Consider the following 7500-nt stretch of genomic DNA (forward strand, 5'->3'; position numbering starts at 1 on the left):
AATGCAATGCGTGTGTACGCGGCCTAATTAATATGCAGCACGGGAGTTTCGGGCTTTCAGACTTTTCAACCCGTGGTTTGCATATATAATAAATTGCGTTTACACGCTGAAATTTTAAGCTAGTGAGTAAATGACGTCATTTTCTCTAGATCCAACCCTCTGAGGTCCAATCGGCCAGTTTTGAACGTGAGTAATGGCGGACCATGGAATCCAAAACTTACACTCAAAATAAACAGCCTTTGGATAAAACTCAAAGCTCAAAATTTTGCCAGTTAGGTGTTCAGCGAACACGCTTTCAAAATCAGAAGAAAAAAAGGAAATGATTTTTTGATCATAGTACCACTTTAAAGCCAGGATGTACATAATTGTACTTAATAAGAGATAATAGTAAACCAATAAATTATTAATGTATTTGTTGAAAAATCATGGTTTAAAATCCCTCTTTCCTGCAGTTATTGAAAGTCTCTCCAAAGCCTGAAAAAAGCCTGTGGATGACATTAATGATTGCCAAGAATTTGTGGAGGAAAACAGCAAATAGGATTGGGAAAACGAAAAGCAGCCAAGTTATCACAACTGCCCTCAGCAGCTGTTCAGTGCAAAGCACATTTTGAGTGAAGTTCCTCAACATCTCAAATCCAAGGCAGCCAATGTTGATGCAGTGTCTAGGGCTGCTAGGATACTAGCCATCACTATGTTCACAGTGTTTGAAAGATCTGTCAGTACAATTTCTGGTACAACAGCCAAGAACAGATCTCCGCCACAACCTGGAAAGGAGCCTAAGCAGAAGTTTGATGAACACAGGCTGACTCTAATTCAAGGTAACTGTTTCATTTAACACATAATGTGAAACAAGAAATTATTCATTTTTACTTTGTAAATACTTCTTTTGTAACAATTACTCAATAACAACCTGTTTTGCATAAAACGTCATGATATGTTTGCAGACGCAACTTAAAACGTAATTGAATTACGTAAAAAATGCTATGGTTGGTCTAGGCAAAAATACAAAGAAAGGTTCACTGTAGCTCGAAGATAGCAGTGTCAAATCTGATAATAATTTTGAAATTGAGGTTAAAAAAAGTACATTCAAGTCCATCAAAAATGAATTTAGGGGAAAAAGTACCTGATTTCTCGGAGCGAAGTAGCAGAACACATTCTGATATTAATTAACGTTTTTTTGCAGTGAGAAATTCATTGACGCCAAAATTATATTCTCAGTGGTTTCACTTTCAAACTCTTTAATTGCTTAAAATAATTATATTTCTTGCATGAATTTCAGATTTTCTCCGACGAATTTATCCCAAATCATACGGTGCAAGTACCGTGAACCGGAACATTGGCCAGGTGGCGATTGAAACAAGAGGCGGTCGGCACAGGCAAAATGATGAGATTGTTTTGTCGATTTTGACATCTGCTGATAGTGGCAACATTTAAGAAGAATGCCATTAACACAACGAATTTTAAGCCTTATTTAACTTAACAAGAACCTAAAATGAACACGTACATGATACAATCACCTATTTACAATATTTGTACAACAATGATTATCATAGAAGTCATTTTTTACAGCATTTAAGACTGTACGAGATAAATTTGTTGAATTTTTACATTTTGAAAGGTTCTCTTTCAGGCTGTAACATTCTTTCATTTAGTAACTGCTCCTTCTTTGAGGGCAATAAAAATGTTAACAAATGAAAAAATGTCACCTTTTTATTCTCTACAGCATTGTTAACTCTTATTAACCCCTGGGAAAAACTATTGACAGATTTTTCTGTCCAATGCCAACAGATTTTACTTGTGAATTGGAAGGGACTCCTAGGGTGTTGAGGTGTCAAAGGGTTAAAGCAGTCAAAAACTATATGTCCCCTCCATAATTCGATTACTTTTCAATTTGTTAAACAAGCAAAAGCATTTTACATTTTCCTGCATGCATGCAATTTTCTCCTTCAATTGCATGCTCACTCACCTTTTTTCTGCATGCAACTAGTCATTCCCCTGCATGCATGCACAAAGTGCCAATTTGCATGCAAGAGGCATACAGAGGCATACAGAGCATGCATGCTGCATGCATTCATAATTTTGGAAGGGATGTGAGAGCTGAACATTTTGTTGTTGGCATTTATACAAATTATTTTAAACCTCATTAACTTTAACTACCGGTAAGTTACTTTTTGCACTGTGCAAAAGTAACTTTTTCGGAGATTTTTGCAACTAATAAAGAAGTCTTTGGAAAGGTGAAAAAACTCCTAATTTGTCTTAAACACCTTTTCCCACAGTTAACTTTTACAGATCTTGCACATCTCCTCACAAGCTTAATCCTTGTGAAAAGGACGGAAAACGTGTGCACTGTACGTAGGTACCTCCTGTTGTCCCATACAAAGCCTTAGGAAACTTTCCTAAGGCATGGTATCAGGGCTTTATCTGGAGGTATCCAGTAGCACTCCAGGTTACTTCATTATGTTTACCGCGAGGCGTCATAATCTTGCCGCTTTGTGACAGATCTAGAAATGTTGTTTACCTAAAAGTAAACCTGCAGAACACTGACAGACCTATAGCTATGCATGTCTCAATTGTCAGAAGAAGGAATGTTACTCATCAATGACATGTCATATTGCCTGTCAAATTTTGCCAATATATTAATGAACACGATGTAATCAGTTCAAGGGACCATGTGAAAAGTGCCGTGTTCATTGGTTTTGAGATTTTGACCCTGCGTGTGACCCGGCCTGTACGTACTGTGAAAAGGCTCCAGAACAAGATTCTTTTCATAGGTTTTTTCACAGGTTTTTTTTCACAGGTTTTTTCACAGGTTGTGACCCTGTGAAAAGTGCCCTGTTCACAGGTTTTGAGATTTTAGACCCTGTGAAAAAACCTGTGAAAAAGCTCCAGAGCAAGATTCTTTTTCACAGGTTTTTCACAGGATTTTTCACAGGTTTTATTTCACAGGTTTTTTAACAGGTTTTTTCACAGGTTTTGACCCTGTGAAAAGTGCCCTGTTCACAGGTTTTCAAAATTTCACATCCTGTGAAAAACCTGTGAAAAACCTTTGAAAAAACACATGAAAATTAGTATTTCATAGCTTTTTTCACAGGAAAATTCACAGGTTTTTCACAGGTTTTTCACGGGTTCTCATCCAATAGTGAGGGTCGAGATTTGATAGGAGTACATAAATTTGCCCAATTGCAAGGTGTTTATGTTTATGTTCAATATGCACTCAGATGAATTGAGGAAACTTGTTTGGAGCCTAAATTAAACCTCGAGAAAAAATAGGGTCAGGTTAGGATTAGTTTTGGTTATTATACATCCTTGTCAATTCTGACTTATCAGTATAAAAAAGTAAATAATGAAAAGAACTGTGTTGAGTTCATCATGTTTGTCGCTAAAGTGTAGCGATGAAGACACAGGACGATAGATCTCGAGTCACAGGTAAGTGCATACTGTACAGTTCTTTATTCCCAAATAATTTTGCAATGTTGAGACTGAATGGCTAAATGTATGAAAAACCGATAACCGATTAGAAAGCTTCCTCGAAGTTGCGGCAGCACTGAAAGGACTTTAGTTTTATGATATGCGTGGACAGGTATCGCCATGGCTATGACTTTCTTTACATCGGAGGCCATCTTGAAAGTCGCCTGTAGATAGTCACTATGAACAATGTATTTAAGTTTTAGCTTTGTAAGTACTTTCTGTCGTGTACCTCAAGGATGCTCCTTGGAACAATTCCCTTTGATTCACTCATTTCTCCTTTCTTAACCTATGACCGTGACACACTTGCCTGGGGTAGTTGATATTTCAACACACTTCATTCCTTCGGTTGTTAAATGTTAAATTTTTCACTCAAGTAACGGAAATTTACAAATAGAATACCAGAAGTGCAGCAGATAAGTAAAAAATTACGGTTATTAAACATTCCTATTTAAAATAACAGTAAAATCATGTTTCTTGAAGAAATTTTAAGTGTTTAAAATGATCGAAGTAAATACTAAAATTTGAACAATTTTCTTATTCAATTAATTTTTCTCATGATTTATTTATTGCAACAAGGATCAAATTGATTTACCTATTCTAGGTTAGTCGCAGATAGGCTCTTTGTTCTTGACGTGTGGGTCTCTCTAAGTGCAACGGGGCTTTGCTTTGGCACCCTTTCCCTTTTGGGCCGTAGAGTTATTTTTAAGGCGGCCAACACCTATTGTATCTTTTCGTTTTTCTTTTCATTCCTTAAATATGCTAAGGATTCAAAGTTACTTTTGTGGGATGAATCTCAAGCCATTGCGGTGACAAATTCCAACACGTACACGGATCCATTAATTTAATGGGTGTCAGTGAAAAGGTCACTACGGTGTGTGAACAATCATGATATCGACTTCCAACATAAAACGGTTGGAAGAAAGGAAAACAAATCCTGTTTCGTATTTTCCAACAATTCTCGATAATGGTTGTCCCTTTTATTCAACGATGACTATAGCCTGCGAGCAGGCTCTCGGTGATTCGAGGTGCATGAAGGGCCTTTGTTGTCAGCTGCGGTTTCACAGTTAGTGGCCACGTCATCCTAATCTAATAACACAACGATTGTTCTTTCACAAATATAGATTTTTAAAGACTAAAACCAGTGAGGACAATTTTTTTCCACCAAAACAGCAGACAGAAAAGTATAAAATAGAAAAAAAAAATAGAGCTTATCTGCTGAATACTCCGCCACTTATTTGCATAATAATAACATCTATTGTATTCTGGCTCGTTCTGAAAGTCGCTTATAGTAACGAAGTCGGAACGAAGATTCAAGTTTTTCATCAAATAGAGTCATGTTTTAAAACTGAATTTGTTTTTTCTATTCTTGTACAGAAGACAGGAGACGTGATTCATTCATTTCCTTTAATTGGATAAAGAATTGGACTGAGAATTGTTTGTTGGAATTTTTTTCATGACCACTAAACAAAAAGCGTGCAATAACCATAATACTATCCTTGACTAAAACCTACCCATCTCCTTTGCTCCGGGATTTTCAATGGGTGCTTTGTTTTTGAAGGAATGAGCTACGCGGTATTAATAGCGCTTGTCGACTTCGTCCCAATAGTCTTTAAATCATGATGTGGGCGGAACATTCTTTTACTTTGACAGATCACGTGTTTCCGCGTTAAGGGCTTTTGTACTGCTATACCCTCTCGATCATTCTCGATGAATTTAAAGTACGTTTTATCAACGATTTACTGTACATGTATGTGTGTACAGTAGATTTTTTCGATCGGGTTTTGGCACCCTATACCTCCTAGATAAATAGGAAGAGGTGGCCACTGACTGTGAAACCGCATCTGACAACACCTTTTCGCCTTTGTTTAGCCTGCGCATCTGAGCAGTCGAGCATGCTCTTCATGTACTTCGAACCACTGGGAGCCTGCTCGTAGGCTAGTCTTCGTAGAATAAAACTGTCAACAACCGTTTATCAATTGTTGCAAAAAAAGAAACACGGTTTTTTTCCTTTCCTCCACTCTTTGTACATTGGAAATCGATCACGTTGTTCACAAAACCCAGTCACCTCATTACTGACAACCATTGAATTAATTGAATTAAGGGTGGACCATTCCTGCACTTTGAGAGGTCACGAAATAGTGGCATAGCTTCCTTTTAAAAGAACTCCAGCAACAGAGAGGGCAAAGAAAGGTAATACAGTTTTGTCAAACTCTTACTGCGAAACTCGGAGATTGTAAACACTGGTATGATTACTTATAGTATCCTATTGTGGGTTTTAATTTACTTAATCACTAAGGCCACGTCATCCTAATCTAATAAAAAAAAAACGATTGCTCTTTCACAAATATAGATTTTTAAAGAGTAAAAACAGTGAGGATAATTTGTTCCACCAAAAGAGCAGACAGAAAAGTATAAAATAGAATAAAATAGAGCTTATCTGCTGAATACTCCCGCCACTTATTTGCATAATTGCCAACGAGCAAGCCGAGCAAAGACGCGAGGCTTGCGAGGCGGCCGGTTAATGCCGTGCGAAGTGTTGCAGCAGGCAGAAAAAATCTCGATCGTGCTGAGAAAAATGTAATGTAAGGCTACGTAGTGTAATGTAAGATTCCCTGGAGATTTAGTGGGGACCAATGAAAACGCGGATTCGCTCAGAAAATCGAGATTTTTTTTCCAAGGGGCTTTTCCTCTTTCGGCAAAATGAAATGGCGCCATTTCAGCGTACATGTTTACTACTGAATTTGCGCTCTAAACAATACCTGGACAATTGTTTTGTATCATGCAAATACATCAATTTTTCATCAAAAGAAGCCTGGACAACCTCGGAAATTCTCGGGAAAGATAAATATACCGGTATATACATGGTGCATACATACGGCCTGTTTTATAAATATCTTCCGAAAACGAAAGGAACCGAATGAAGGCTACGGATGAAAAACTTCATACAGCATTATACATCTCACTTAATCACGGTATAGTTGGAAGCAAGGAAAGCGCTAAATATTAGGACAACCGATAAGTTTTATTAGTACTTACAGGATTACACCAGAATTGGATGGACGCTCGCTAGGTATTGTCCATTCCTTAAATTTCGCTCTTCGGCCGTTCTCTTGAAGTCCTTCGGTTTCGGCAAAAGATAAAATGGTTTCACGGGAAGGTTGCCCAAGTACTAGCAATGCTCAAGTACAGCAAGAAGTGACCCCAAGTCCCATGGAAGCCGTTTTGAAAGAGCTGGCTGAACTGAGGTTCGTTAACCAAAAGCTTAACGATCGTTTGGACGCAATGTGCAAAACAAAAGCGAAGAAGAGTCTCTTCAGTTCCAAACAGCGCTCGTCGACGTCGGTTGATCCAAGTTGTTCTGTAAGTACTGAATTGTAGTTTGCTGCAATCTTATTGTTTTCAGTTTCGGTCAAATTAAGTGAACTCCAAAGAGTCCTTCGTTCAAAACTTGTTACTGCATGCGTTGTTTTTACCAAGAACGTTTATTGTTACATTATGATTACAGTACTGTACCGAAAAAAATCTTTCCGAGTAAGAGTTACAGCGATTGTGAAAATAATGTATTTTCATAAGAATTGTGAACGAAGATATCACCTTAGTGCTTTAGCGGCAAAGTTTTAGATGTTGAGGTTTAGAGTTACGTCATAGGCAGCCCAAGCTCGCGTCACTACAGACACCCGTTGCGAATTTAAACGCGTTATAAGACTTTGTATGGGAAATCAAATATCGTCGATTATAAAGCCTAAAAAATGTTCAATTTAACTTTCATTCAATAAAATGAATCAAAATGACTCACCTCTGGTGTATTCTTGTACCTTTTGGAGCTTATTTTACAGTTTCGGGAAGTCGGTGTTTTCAATGTTCTAAGACGAAGTCAAGGCTGCACACTACGATTCCGACCGTTGTCAGCTCAGAGGCGGTTTGCGACTCGAAAATCCATCCCAGCCAAGATTTTTTCACGCAAAGCTAAAGCCACATCATTTGCGAACCTCCGTGAATGTTTCATCGTCAAAAAACCCCACGCACTTGGCT

The sequence above is a fragment of the Montipora foliosa genome, chromosome 3, assembly GCF_036669935.1.
Source record: "Montipora foliosa isolate CH-2021 chromosome 3, ASM3666993v2, whole genome shotgun sequence".
NCBI classification, from domain to species: Eukaryota; Metazoa; Cnidaria; class Anthozoa; order Scleractinia; family Acroporidae; genus Montipora; species Montipora foliosa.